General features: G+C 43.4%; 1 protein-coding gene across 9 annotated transcripts in view; it reads left to right on the plus strand.

Annotated features, from left to right (window-relative positions):
• The window catches only part of ATXN7L1 (ataxin 7 like 1), a 197761-nt gene that overhangs the window by 119480 nt on the left and 63584 nt on the right, over positions 1–14697 (plus strand). The gene's annotated exons all lie outside the window — the stretch shown is intronic.

The raw sequence follows: 14697 nt of genomic DNA on the forward strand, positions 1-14697 counted from the left end.
GCAGTCCTCTTACATCTTAATGTTACACTGTCAGTGTTTAACAAACTAATTGAGCACAGTGGAGTTGTGAGAATGTAAATGAAGGCTGAATTTGTATTTTAAATCTTAAGAAGCTAACTTGTCTTCAGTTATATGGAAGAAAGATGCTTTTGTGATTAAGGCCTCAGACCAAAGACATCTGAGTTTAGTTTCTGGCTCTTAGTATATGTCTACACAGCAGCTGGGATGGTGCTTTCCAGCATGCTTACAAATGGCTGCAGCAGTTAGTGTTAGCCTCCTGAGTTCATACCTGGGGGTTAGGCAGGACTGTACTCGGACAGCTAGCCCGTGCCACCCAGACATGCTGCTATTTTTAGCATGTTTGCTCAAGCAGAGCTAGTGTGTCTGTCTTCACACAGGAAGCACCCTACTAGCTGCTGTGTAGACATTGCCTTACACAGGTTGGGGTTTTTTTTTGTGACCCTGACTAAGTCACTTAATCTGTCTGTGCCTCAGTTCTCCATCTGTAAAACTAACATAGTAGTACTTTCTTTCTCTTTGTCCTGCCTACTTCTGTTTTAAGTTCTTTGGGACAGGAGCCTTTATATTATGTTCAGATATACTACCTAGCATAATAGTGTCCTGATCTAGGTTGGGGTCTCTGGGTGCTGTTGTTACACAAATAATAATTAATAATCAAATGGAGTTTTTCTTTCTCTGTTCTACAAACCATTTGTGAGACAGAAAATATCAACCCATGCAAATCACTTTAAAAAATACCAGCTCATATTTTTCTCTCTGATATATTGTGAGCAATTCACATTGAATTCAAAGGGAGCTGCTTCCATATATCTTCAGAGTTTAGCGTATTGCAATTATTTTTAGCAAACCTGGTTCAGTTTTGACTTTTTAAATGGTTAAATCCTTCAACTCTAAGAGTGGTGAGTGTCCCAAGAAATTATGGTGCTAACATTGACTGAAATAGTAAACTTAACCTTTTAGACCACATATAAAAGAGATGAGGTACAGTTATCCCAGATCAAATGTAACTGCTTTCACATACTGTGACAAAATAATACTACTGATCTCATGCTTACTTTTTAGTATACTTAAACAAGAATAAGACTTTTTAAATATTGTTTATGAAGTTAAAAAAAAATTAAAACTTGTAAGCAAAAAAATACAAATAGCTTCAAAGTGTTCACATTACAGACCACTGAAATGTTCCTAGTTCTGGTGTTACAAAATAGTAACCTACACGGAAGCATTTCATCACATTGGCTCATGTTGTGTGAGCATGTAATATTGGGGCCTTTGTTAGCACTCCCCCCTCCCCCCATGGTGAGAAGTGGAGTTACTTTAACCTGGCTCCATCCATTTTATGTCATCATGCCCAAGTCTGTGTTTGTTATGACCCAAGACCTCCTCAATAGTCTCTGCACCTTTCTGGGTTATGGGGAGTCAGAGATTTAGTGGCTCTAGTGGGGACCGATCAGCCCTAGGTTTCCTGGATTTAAGACTTTTTTTCTCCAAAAGCCCCTGGCTGGAGTTAGTAGTGGAACCCAGGTCCTCCCGCTCCACTGGGTTTCAGCTCAGGGACCTTGTTTGGAACAGCCCAAACCAGTCCTCCTCAGTCCCTTGCTGCTCCCTGAGCTTCTTCCTACCTTTCCTCTGCTCTAGGCTTCCCCAGCCTTGTCTTGCTTCCCCCTCTTTGGAGTGTTGGTTTGTCTGACAGCTTCTCACCAGTCTGCGGGAGGGAGCCACTCTTTGCAATGCCTCTGCCTCTCTGGCAGCTGACCTGTCCTCCTCCCTTGCAGCCTTCTTATCTTCAGAGCTGCTGTGGGGCTGCCAGTCAGTTCTGGCTGAGCAGACAGGCAGTTACTTTGTTAACTCTTTGGGTGCCAAACCAGCAGAGGTGTATAGACTTTATGTTCTTATGACCCTATGACAGACCATTTGTTAGCCATAATTCATGTCCTTCACAGTGCCAGCAGATGGCCTTCCATAAATTAACCAAAGCCTAGTGCAGAACAGTATGCCCAGTGCATGTTCATCTGGCTGGCTTTATTCAAAAAGTTCTAAAGCAAAATAAACATTTCCACCAAAGCAGAATAGGAAACATTTATTGAAGATAGAGAAGATAAATCAGTTCATTTAATGAACTAGTGTAGTAGCATTTGATAACACTTAGTGCTTCTATCTAAAAAGCCGCCGACATGTTCATTGACTAGTCCTCACAACATTCCTGTGTGGTGATAAGGAAGTCTTGTGTAATCTCATTTTACAGATGGAAAAACTGAGAAATATTGAGGTTAAAGGATTTGCCCAGTATCACATAGCAAGTCAGTAACAGAGTCAGGATTAGAATTCCTGGGATCTTTTCTCCCAGTCTTGTGTTTAGCATGCAAGATCACACTGCTTCTCCAAAAAAACCAACCTCCCCCCTCCCCCCCCCGACACACACACATTTTAACACTGGTCTTCCTGTGCAGGTTCCAGCATCTTCCATGGCAAAGGTGCAAGCTTCAGGAAAGTGAGGACTGATTTTTCTTTTTACTTGGAACTCAGGAAAAGAAGGTCTGATTATGAAGTATTAGAAGATACTGAATATTCAGTAGATGGTTTCGATTTTCTTAAGGAGAAATTATTCATACAGATTTTAAGGTTAGACGGGACCATTTACAGTATTCTAATCTCACCTCCTGCATAACACAGGCCATAGTATTTCAACCAATCCTGGATCGGGCCGATAACTTGTGATTGAACAAAAGATATATTGTAGAAATAAATATCCAATCAAGAAAAAATAGTATAAATAGGTTTAAATAATAACTTTTAATAATTGTAAAGACAGTCACTAGTCTCTTCTCAGTCAACCCAATTGCTTGGTCCCATAAGCTTTCTGATCACCTGCGTCTGGGCCGAATCTATTCACTGTTGCTAGCTCTGGATCTATAATACATGCTCTTAGGCTCTGACCTCTTATCTGACCCTTTCTTGGGATATGGGACACCATTGCACAGCTGCAGTAGATGTCTGGATGTCTGAGACCTCCTGAGTCCCCCAGTCACTTACACATATTCCCTCAGAGCTCAACCTACAATATGGACACTCTGAGCGTCTAGTTAAACCCCTTCTGTGACAATGTGGCAGGAAAGCAAGGAACACAAGCTTAGCAGAAGAAACTCTTAAGTGGAGACTTAAGTTTTTGAGTGCCCGAGAGTTACAGATCTTCATAGATACTAGATACTAAGGTGAGAAGGGACCATTATGATCATCTAGTCTGACCTCCTGCACAACGCAGGTCACAGAATTTCACCCACCCACTCCTGCGAAAAACCTCTCACCTATGTCTGAGCTACTGAAGTCCTCAAATTGTGATTTAAAGACTTCAAGGAGCAGAGAATCCTCCAGCAAGTGACCCAGGCCCCATGCTACAGAGGAAGGCGAAAAACCTCCAGGGCCCCTTCCAATCTGCCCTGGAGGAAAATTCCTTCCTGACCCCAAATATGGCGATCAGCTAAACCCTGAGCATATGGGCAAGATTCACCAGCCAGATACTACAGAAAATTCTTTCCTGGGAAACTCAGATCCCACCCCATCTAATATCCCATCACAGGCCATTGGGCCTATTTACCATGAATATTTAATTACCAAAACCATGTTAACCCATCATACCATCTCCTCCATAAGCTTATCGAGTTTAATCTTAAAGCCAGATAGATCTTTTGCCCCCACTGCTTCCCTTGGAAGGCTATTCCAAAACTTCACTCCTCTGATGGTTAGAAACCTTCATCTAATTTCAAGTCTAAACTTCCTGGTGGCCAGTTTATATCCATTTGTTCTTGTGTCCACATTGGTACTGAGCTTAAATAATTCCTCTCCCTCTCCGGTATTTATCCCTCTGATATATTTATAGAGAGCAATCATATCTCCCCTCAACCTTCTTTTAGTTAGGCTAAACAAGCCAAGCTCCTTGAGTCTCCTTTCACAAGACAAGTTTTCCATTCCTCGGATCATCCTAGTAGCCCTTCTCTGTACCTGTTCCAGTTTGAATTCATCCTTCTTAAACAGCAGAAGTTCTGGGACACATCCGCCCCTATTCTGATCTCATTCTTCCTGTGAGTCTGAGGTTTGTTAGGCTGGGATGAGTCCATCCTGGTCACTCTTTCCTGCAAGTTCTCCTTATGTGTGGCAGTGGTCGACTGTCTTGCACAGAGCAGAACTTATTCTTAAGTAGGATGATCTCTCCTCTGTGTCATGTGTCCAACTGAGAAGCCCAGCCCCACATCCACCTTGTCATGCTTGCCCCATCTACAGACCCCCTGTATAGGAAAATCATTGTTCCAGAGGGGCGGGTCAGCAGTTGAGAGACAATCTAAGTCAGGGCCCTAGATTTCCCATTTTGATAGTTTCCTTGTGATACTCCTTCAACAAGGTATCAAGAATCTTTCCTGGATAGGAGTGGTGTCTGTAACGTGGTACAATATGCTGCTGTCAGGCAAGATTAGACATCTGTTCAGTATATAATACAAAGCGCAGTTCATAATTTAGACTTATCCCATTCATTCACAGTCTCACTAATGCTGTATACAGAGGTAATACCACCTCCTTACTGCTACTCCACATTCCCCTAGGATCACAGTAGAGGCAATTCTTGATTCAGTCCTACGTGGAGCACAGGACCTGGTCCAAGAGGTCAGTATAGATGAACTGCTGAGTAATAGCAATCATAATGTAATTAAATTTAACATCCTTGTAGGGGGAAAATACCAAAGAAACCCACCACAGTAGCATATAACTTTAAAAAGGAGAACTATGCAAAAATGAGGAGGCTCATTAAAAGGAACAGTGGGTGACCAGATGTCCTGATTTTATAGATTTCAGAGTAGCAGCTGTGTTAGTCTGTATCCACAAAAAGAAAAGGAGGACTTGTGGCACCTTAGAGACTAACAAATTTATTTGAGCATAAGCTTTCGTGAGCTACAGCTCACTTCATCGGATAGCTCACAAAAGCTTATGCTCAAATGATTTTATAGAGACAGTCCTGATATTTGGGGCTTTGTCTTATATAGGTGCCTATTAACCCCCACCCCCATCCTGATTTTTCACACTTGCTGTCTGGTCATCCTAGAATAGTCACAAGCGTGAAATGCCTGCAAGATGCATGGAGACAGTGGGGGCCTCTATTATGGTGTTTTAAAACTAAATGTATTCCCCACATAAAACAAAAAGAGTAAGAGGACCCAAAAAAATGCCACTATGACTATGCAGAGTAAGAGAGGTAGTTGTAGGCAAAAAGGCATCTTTTAAAAATTGGAAACCAAATCAAAGGCCATGTCTACACTGCTACTTATGTTGGCAAAACTTATGTCTCTCAGGGGTGTGAAAAAACACATCCCTGGGCGACATAAGTTTCACCAGTATAAGTGGTAGTGTGCACAGCGCTATATCAGTGGGAGAACTTCTCCCGCCAATATGTCTACCACTGCTTGTTGGGAGTGATTTAATTATGTCCATGGGAGAGCTCTCTCCCGTCGGCATAGAGCAGCTACATGAGAGATCTTACAGCGGCACAACTGCATTGGTACAGCTGTGCTGCTGTAAGTTCTCTAATGCAGACATAGTCTTAGGCCCTGTCTACACTACAAAGTTTTGTCGGCAAAAGTTATGTTGCTTTAGTTAAAACTGCTGTTGCATGTCCACACCTAGCTCCTTGTGTCGGCAGAGCGCATCCACACTAACAGCTCTTGCATTGACACAGAGAGTAGTGCACTGTGGTAGCTATCCCACTATGCAACTGGCCCACAGGGTGCTTTGGGAAGGGTTTGCAAGGCCTCATGGGGCAGGAAGAGTGTCACATGATGCAGGTTTCTCAATCCCATCATTCCAGGGGCATCCTAGTATATTGTCAGCTGCTTTTTCAACAGAAGCATGTGCAGGGAAGGAGAGGAGAGTGGTTGTCTGGAGCTGGGGAGACAGCAGGCTGACCGACCTTTCCTGAGGCAGGAGGAGGGGGACACCCCCCGCATGTCAGCCCCCAGCTGTGCTCGGCATAGTAGTCTCTCCCGAAGCAGCCCTGCTTGCATGCCTATGGTTCTGTGATTCCCTTCAAGTTCTTCAACAGCCTTCTCAGCTGCCTGGAGAGGCATCCTCAGCAGCTCTGTGAGCTCTCCATGTTGAGGAATGTCAAAACAGCATAGCAGTTCTGTTCTCTTCTCCCCCCACCCCCCTTTCCTACCCTCCACTCCCGCTCCCTGCGCCAGCAGTCTGCCTGCCTCTGTGTTCCTATTGCAGGGCAGAACAGGAGCATTCCAAAGATTTGCTCTTTGTTCCCCAAACGGAGCAGTACGCTCAGCTGTCAAATACTTCCCGGAGCTTTGAAAGGGGAGGGGCGCATGCTTGCAGGACAGCAGAGATCAAAACAATGATCGTGGCGGTCACGGCAGGCATGGTAGAATACTGTCGGAAGCCAGTTCTGTTGACAAAACAAACAGCAGTGTCTGTACTGACTTTTTGTTGCTTTAACTTTGTCGCAAAAGACTTTATGATTCTCACTGAGGTTTTATTTTGTGGTCAAAACAGCAGAGTTTTGCTTCCAAAAGTAGCTTTGTAGTGTTTACACTTCCCCTGTTTTGTTGGCAAGAGGCAGCTTTTGCCGACAAAACTTTGTAGTGTAGACAAGGCAGAAAATAGAAATGAATGTAAACTACAGCAAGTCAAGTATAAAAGTATAATAAGGCAGACCAAGAAAGAAGTTGAAGAGCAACTAGCTAAGGACATAAAAACTAACAGCAAAAAAAAATCGAGCTACATCAGAAACAGGAAGCCGACCAAACAGTCTCTGGTGCCACTGGACAATCGAGGTGCTAAATGAGTATTCAAGGAAGACAAGGCCATTGTGGAGAATCTAAATGAAGTCTTTGCATCGGTCTTCACTGCAAAGGTTGTGAAGGAAATTCCCACACCTGAGCCATTGTTTTGAGGTGACAGAGCTGAGGAACTGACCCAGACTGAGGTGTCAGTAGAGGAGGTTTTGGAACAAATTGTTAAATTAAACAGTAGTAAGTCCCCGAGACCAGATGGTATTCACTCAGGAGTTCTGAAGGCACTCAGTTATAGAACTGCAGAACTACCAACTGTGCAATGTAACCTATCACTTAAATCAGCCTCTGTACCAGATGACTGGAGGATAGGTAATGTAACATTGACTTTTTTGTTTTGAAGTCTGCAGAGGTGATCCTGGCAATTACAGGCTGGTAATCCTAACGTCAAAACCAGGCAAATTGTTGAAATTATGGTAAAGAACAGACTTTATCTATCGGACACATAGATAAACCACATATGTTGGAAAAGAGTCAACATGGTTTTTGTAAAGGGAAATCATGCTTGACCAGTCTATTAGAATTCGTTGAGGAGGTCAAAAAGCATGTGGACAAGGGTGATCCAGTGGATATAATGTACCTTGATTTTCAGAAAGCCTTTGAAAGGGTCCCCACATCAAAGGTTCTTAAGCAAAGTAAGCAGTCCTGGGATAAGAGGGAAGATCCTCTCATGGATCAGTAACTGGTTAAAAGATAGGACACAGGGTAAGAATAAATGGTCAGTTTTCACAGTGGAGTGAAGTAAATAAGGTCCCCAAAAGGACCTGTACTGGGACCAAAGCTGTTGAACATATTCATAAATGATCTGGAAAAGTGGGTAAACAGTGGGGTGGCAAAGCTTGTAGATGATACAAGATCACTGAAAATAGTTAAGTCCAAAGCTGACTGTGAAGAATTAGAAAGGGATCTTGCTAAACTGGCTGGCTGGCTGGCTGGCTGAGCAACAAACAGGGAGATGCAATTCAATGTTGATAAATGCGAAGTAATGCACATTGGAAAATGTAATCCCAACTATACATACAAAATGATGGGGTCTAAATTAACTGTTAATACTCAAGAAAGATCTTGGAGTCATCATGAACAGTTTTCTGAAAAAATCTGCTCAGTGTGCAGCGGTGCTCAAAAAATCTAACACAACGTTAGGAACGATTAGGAAAGGGATAGATAATAAGACAGAAAATACCATAATGCCTGTATATAAGTCCATGGTCTGCCCACATCTTGAATACTGTGTGCAGTTCTGGTCGCCCTAACTCAAAAAAGATACATTAGAATTGAAGACAGTACAAGGACAACAAAAATTGTTAGGGGTATGGAATAGTTTCCATAAGAGGAGAGATTAAAAAGGCTGGGCCTGTTCAACTTAGAAAAGACACAACTAAGGGGAGATATGATAGAAATCTGTAAAATCATGACTGGTGCGGAGAAAGTGAATAGGAAAGTTTTATTTACTACTTCACATAACACAAGAACGAGGGGCCACCTAATCAAATTAATAGGCAGCAGGTTTAAAACAAACATAAGGAAGTATTTCTTCACAGAATGCACAGTCAACTTGTGGAACTCGTTGCCTGGGGATGTTATGAAGTCCAAAAGTATAACTGAGCTCAAAAAAGCAATAGATAAATTCATGTAGGATAGGTCTATCAATGGCTATTAGTCAGGATGGTCAGGTGCACAGCCCAATGCTCTGAGTGTCCCTATACCTCCAGCTGCTAGCAGCTGAGCCTGGACGACAGAGGATGGATCACTCAGTAAATTGCTCTGTTTTGATCATTCCTTCTGAGCATCTGGCACTGGTCACTGTTAGGAGAGAGGACGCTGGGCTAGATGGACCATTGGTCTGACCTAATATGGCCATTCTTATGTTCTTAGCCTCAGAATCACTCTGGGAACTCCATGTTTTGTTGGTTATCCATAGTGATCCCTAAGTCCTTTTTGGAGCTGCAGTCTTCCATGATGCAGTCCCCTGTCAAACAAGTATAGCTTACGTTCTTTGTTCTTAAATTCATGATCTTGCATTTGGCTGCATTTAAAACACATGTCTAAATAAGCCTATCTTACCGTGCAATCCACATCTCACTGTAAAACTTACCTGTTCTTGTTTACTACTCCAATTTTTTTGTTGGCTGCAAACTTTACTAGCAGTGATTTTATATTTTCTTCCAAAATGGTAAAGCTATAGATTAGTATTTCACCAATAATATAACTTTGCAGGACCCCACAAGAAACCCCTGATGGATAATGATTTTCCATTTACAGTGACATTTGGAAATCCATCAGTTAGCCATTTTTAATCCATTTAATATGGGCTACAAAGATTATGGATAGTAATAATTGCTTAATCAGAACATTGTACCATACTAAATCAGATTATATTATGTTAAACAGTAATCTTTGTCAACCCAGTTTATAATCTCATCAAAAAAACAATATCAAGTTGTTTTTAAGGCCTCTATTTTCCATAAAAATATGTTGACGTGTTAATTATGCTATCTTTTAATTCTTTAGTGATTTACCCAGAATCAGTGTCACATTGACCAGTCTATACTTCCAGGGTTATCCTATTTATATGGGCACAGCATGAGCTTTTTTCCAGTCCTCTAGAACCTCTTCAGTATCCCAAGATTCGCTGAAGATGAGCTTCAGTAGTTCTTCGGCCAACTCTTTTAACTCTTGAGTGAAAGTTGTCTGGTCCAGCAGATTTTAAAATATTTAACTTTAGTAGCTGCTGTTTAATATCCTCTGGTAGTTGCTGTTGGAATAGGAACTATTTGATGATCACTATAGGATGTAAATACGTCATTCAGCTTCTTTCCAAATACAGAATAGAATATTCGTTACTTTTGCCTTTTCTGAATTATTGACAATATTTTTGCATTATTGTTGACAATTTTACTGTGCTTTTCTTGTAGTATTGTAAGGTCTTGTCTATATGAACAATTAGTGGGTGGCACAAGGGGATGCGAATCTACCCCGCACCAGCCTGCCACAGACTACCTGTCCATATGGACTCTGCTGGCGCTCACTAACATTTAATTAATGCGCTTTAATCTAGCAGTGTTTCAAAGAGTATTAGTGCAGTAAGGCCCAGAGCTCCCATCAAGACTGGAGCCTCGTTGTGCTGAACAAATCTAAAATAAATGACAGGTAATGCCCCCAAAAGTTTACAATCTAGACTGGGACAGGTTGTAACTTGGGTAAAGATCGCAATGCAAGTGAGTGTAGGGAAACAAGTTTGGCAGTAATAGAAAGCCAGAATTGTATATATTAGCTAGTTGTATAATTTTCTGACATTGCAGTTTTCTTTTAAATAAGCAAACAAGAGATCTTTAATGAATCACTAATCATCTGTCAGTCTAGCCATCGTTATTAAGCACTTTATTGGTTGGCATTAAGCTGGGGTGACAAAGTTCCTCCTCTGCCTTGGTGCGTCCTGCGCTTATTGGCGGATTTTCTTGCCTCAGAGGTTCATGGCAGCCCTCAGTTTGTCCACTTTCATGGCTCAAATCTGCCATTCACGCAGTTAGCCTCATCACTGGACAGAATGAGGAAAGGAAGAAGAAGAATCCCCGCAGTCTCTGCTGATCCACCTAGTGGATCGGGGAACAGGCCAGAGACCTTCCCCTCTGGTGGAACCCACAGTCCAGTTCAACTCCTCCGGTATCAAATAGGGAGTTGGGGGGATGGGGGGAACCCGGGCCCGCCCTCTACTCCGGGTTCCAGCCCAGGGCTCTGTGGATTGCAGCTGTCTACAGTGGCTCCTGCAACAGCTGCATGACATCTACAACTCCCTGGGCTACTTTCCCATGGCCTCCTCCCAACACCTTCTTTATTCTCACCACAGGACCTCCCTCCTGATGTCTGATAATGCTTTTACTTCTCAGTCTTCCAGTAGTACGCCTTCTCACTCTCAGCTTCTTGTGCCTCTTGCTCCCAGCTCTTCGCACGCGCCACAAACTGAAGTGAGCTCCTTTTTCAACCCAGGTGCCCTGATTCATTCTAGCAGCTTCTTGATTGGCTGCAGGTGTTCTAATCAGCCTGACTGCCTTAATTGTTTCCAGAAAGTTCCTGATTGTTCTGGAACCTTCCCTGTTACCTTACCCAGGGAAAAGGGGCCTACTTAACCTGTGGCTAATATATCTGCCTTCTATCACTCTCCTGTAGCCATCTGGCCCGACCCTGTCACACTGGGTACAGCTGGGTCTTAAGAAGAAATTTGTGGGACGACAAGAGTAATGGGTCTCCTCTCCAAATATTTAAAATATATTTTCAAAAAGCATCTTTAAAAAAATAAAAGATTATTGCAAGGGGAGACTTTATCCACCTGCTTTTTGGAATGTATACTTCAGCCGGGTGTCCAATGTTTTCTTTTGCTAAGTTTCAGGAACGTTAAAATTTAAAGATCTCTAGCATAGGGAATTGGGTTCTGTGCTGCTATGCAGAAACTTTGGCTGGATTCTTGGTCCCAGGGCCTCATGGGGCCCAGAAATGAAGTGATCGGTGCCTTATCTTGCTTAAAGTTCTGCAATGTTGGGCAACAAAATTGAAAGGCTGGGAAAATAGTCCTCTGGACTCTGACATAGATGGTGAAGGTCTCCTGGTGACAGGTGTTTCTGAAAGGTAGGAAATAATTTTTTAACATAGACATACAAATTTTAAGCCCAGAAGGAACCACTATAATATCTAGTCTGACCTCTTACACAACGCCGGGGAAAAAACTTGATCTTCTAATTACTGTCTAAATAGTCCTAAAGTCTTTGAGGATAGAGGTTTTATTTATTTCCACATCTGCTTTCGCCAATGCAGTTTCATCAGCATAAAGCTGCCACTGTTAGTATGTCACTTGTGTGCATGCATATTTGGCTCTTTGCATCGGTGCTGCCCATGCTCACCACATGTGCTTGTGTCGATGCACAGTGCAGTGCGCCATGGGTAGGTTACCACCATCCAGCGCGCTCTTTGGGAAGTTTTAGCAATGCATGTTACGGTAGAAACGGTTCACACAGGGGTGACTTAGAGCCCCAGAGGTCAACTTCCGAGCATGCAGTTCTCCATCCCGTAGTATCATCTGTAGCCCATCATTTTTGCAGTGTTTTTAAAAATCCCATGAACGTGTGCAGCCCACCTTGCTCTCTGCCATCTCTGACAGAAGCATTGAGTCTGCTGTGCTCTGCACTATTTCATGAGCATTGCAAGCACAGGGGCGCATAATTCTCCATTAGTTGCAGAGCCACAAGAAAGAAACAAATCAATGGGGAATATAATGAATTTGTTAAGGACTGATTGCTGTGGGACATAGTGAGAACTAATTCAAGGTTGTTGGTGGTATTCATGGAGCAGCTGCAGATGGTGGAGTTCTACTTCTGGGCCCGAGAAATGAGAACTGACTGGTGGGATCACATCATAATGCAGGCTTGGAGTAATGAGCAGGGGCTGCAGAACTTTCGGATGCATAAGGCCACATTCCTGGATTTGTATGCCGAGCTCACCCCAGCCCGCCAGTGCAGAGACACCAGAATGAGATCTGCACTGACTGTGGAGAAACAAGTGGTGATCGCACTTTGGAAGCTTGCCACACCAGATTGCTCCTGCTAAGTGGGAAATCATTTTGGAGTTGGAAAATCTGTTGTCTTACAAGTGTGCAGGGCTATTAACTGTCTCCTGCTGTGCGTGACTGTGACTCTTGGCAACGTGCAGGCCATTGTGGATGGATTTGCAGCAGTGGTGTTCCCGAACAGTGGTTGGGCACTCATACCACTATTTTGGCACGTGCCCACCTTGCCACGGAGTACATCAATTGAAAGGCCTACTTTTCTCTGGTTAGTCAAGCATTGGTGGATCACTGGGACACTTCACCAACATTTTTATTGTCTGCTCAGGTAAGGTACATGATGCTCACATCTTTAAGAACACAGGACTGTTCAGAAAACTACAAGCAGAGACTTTCTTTCCCAACAGGCAGATTACCATTGGTGATGATGAAATGCCAATAGTGATCCTGGAGAACCAGCTTGCTCCCCTGGCTTATGAAGACATACATCGGCCACTTGGATAGCAGCAAGGAAATATTCAGCCACTGGCTCAGCAGGTGCAGAATGACAGTTGAATGTGTTCTTGCTAGATTGAAGGGATGCTGATGGTGTTTACTCACAAGATTGGGTCTCTGAAAAAATCATCCCAGTGGTTATAGCTGCCTGCTGTGTCCTGCATAATATCTGTGAAGCAAAAGGGGAAAAGTTGCTACTGGAATGGCGTGGGGGTGGCTGTTTGCTGAGTTTGAACTGCCAGACCAAAGGGCTATTAGAAGAGCTCAGTGTGGAGCTATAGGACTCAGGGAGACTTTGAAAGAGCACTTTAACAGTGAGCCAGAGTAGTGCATAGTGGTGTTTTGGAACCTACCAGAAATGGTGTGGTGCTTGGTAGACACCTATGAATATAATGCAGTCAGTGCTCCCATTAATTTTGTGATGCATGCTGTACAGTTATGATTATTATGCTGTTTTTTTCACCGATCATATGAGCTGTCACGTTGTACAATAACTAGTAGGTGCTTTCAGTACTGCTAGGCATTCGGCAGCATATGTTGTGAACTAATAAAGATGAATTGTTTTCCAAACAATAACATTTTGAGTGGTGAAACCAGTTCAAAAAATTCTGTCCAAGTTAAAAGTAAATACATTTAAAACTTAATAAAATTATGGAATAGAGCTTAAGAAAGGGAAAGAACATTTATGGCCATTTTCGCTACATGTATAGCAACTGTGGCTCTTTCAGGTCAGTGTATATGAAGCTGTGGTTGTCCTTAATGTCCTCTGCTGTGGCGTGGTTAGGGTCGGGATGTAACCCCTGATGCGACGTGGCATGTTGAAGAGGAGTGCAGGGAGATGCTATAATGGAGTTCACCGTGGACTGAAAAGGGAGGCAAACCTGTGGTGGTTGAACCTGTAGGTCCACAAGAGTGTGCAGAATCTGTGTTTGCTGCTGGAGAAATCCTGTTGTGTCCTGGTACATCTCCCTCTCCTTTTGCTGCTGTGACTCCTGGGCCTTTCTCTGTCTGCTCTTTCCTTCTTCAGACAGTTTGCAACATTCACCCTCCAGGCCCTCTACTCTTGTCTGATGCAGCTTTGGCTTGCAGGATCTCTCTGAACATGTCATCCCAAGTCCTCTTCTCTCTCCTCCTTATCTGACTCAGGCATTCTGCGAGTGTGGAAGGGGAGCCCCCTCAAGGCCACAACGGCAGCAGCTACAGATAAAACACACAGAGGTAACACTGTCAATATAGTCACAGTGGAAAGCGGAAGTTAAGATTCAGAACTCCCTTCCCTTGCTTCCCATTTGTTTTAAACAAGGCTTGCTTATTGACACTTCTGCTTGGGACTGCTTGTGCACTGCACCACTCACAGCTTCTGCCCTGGTGAGTATGGCCCACCAGGGGTGAGGGAAATGAGGAGGGAATTGCTCAGTTGCATGAGAACAGGGAAATGGCACTGCGTACTGGCACCATTTTCCACAGGCAGTGGTGATTTGGCTGTTATCTCACTCCCGAGGGTGACAAAGGCACCAGGAGCACAGCTGCTGTTGGTATCCTGAAGCTGCATGGGCCCATGTGATGCTAGCCTGTTTACTGCAATGCTACCTGCTGAAGTTATCTCCGAGTGGTATGGGAAAGTGTCCCACCAGGGAGGAAGAAATAAGGCTGCCCTCCTTAGAAACCTTTGGCAGAGAATTGCAAAGAACCTCCATGAAAGTTTTATTGAAATCTCTTGGGACATCCCAGTGTACATAAACAAACTGCTCCACATGCCCCAACCGCCTAACTGTACAGGGGAAT

Source organism: Chelonia mydas, chromosome 1 (genome assembly GCF_015237465.2).
Source record: "Chelonia mydas isolate rCheMyd1 chromosome 1, rCheMyd1.pri.v2, whole genome shotgun sequence".
Lineage (NCBI taxonomy): Eukaryota > Metazoa > Chordata > Testudines > Cheloniidae > Chelonia > Chelonia mydas.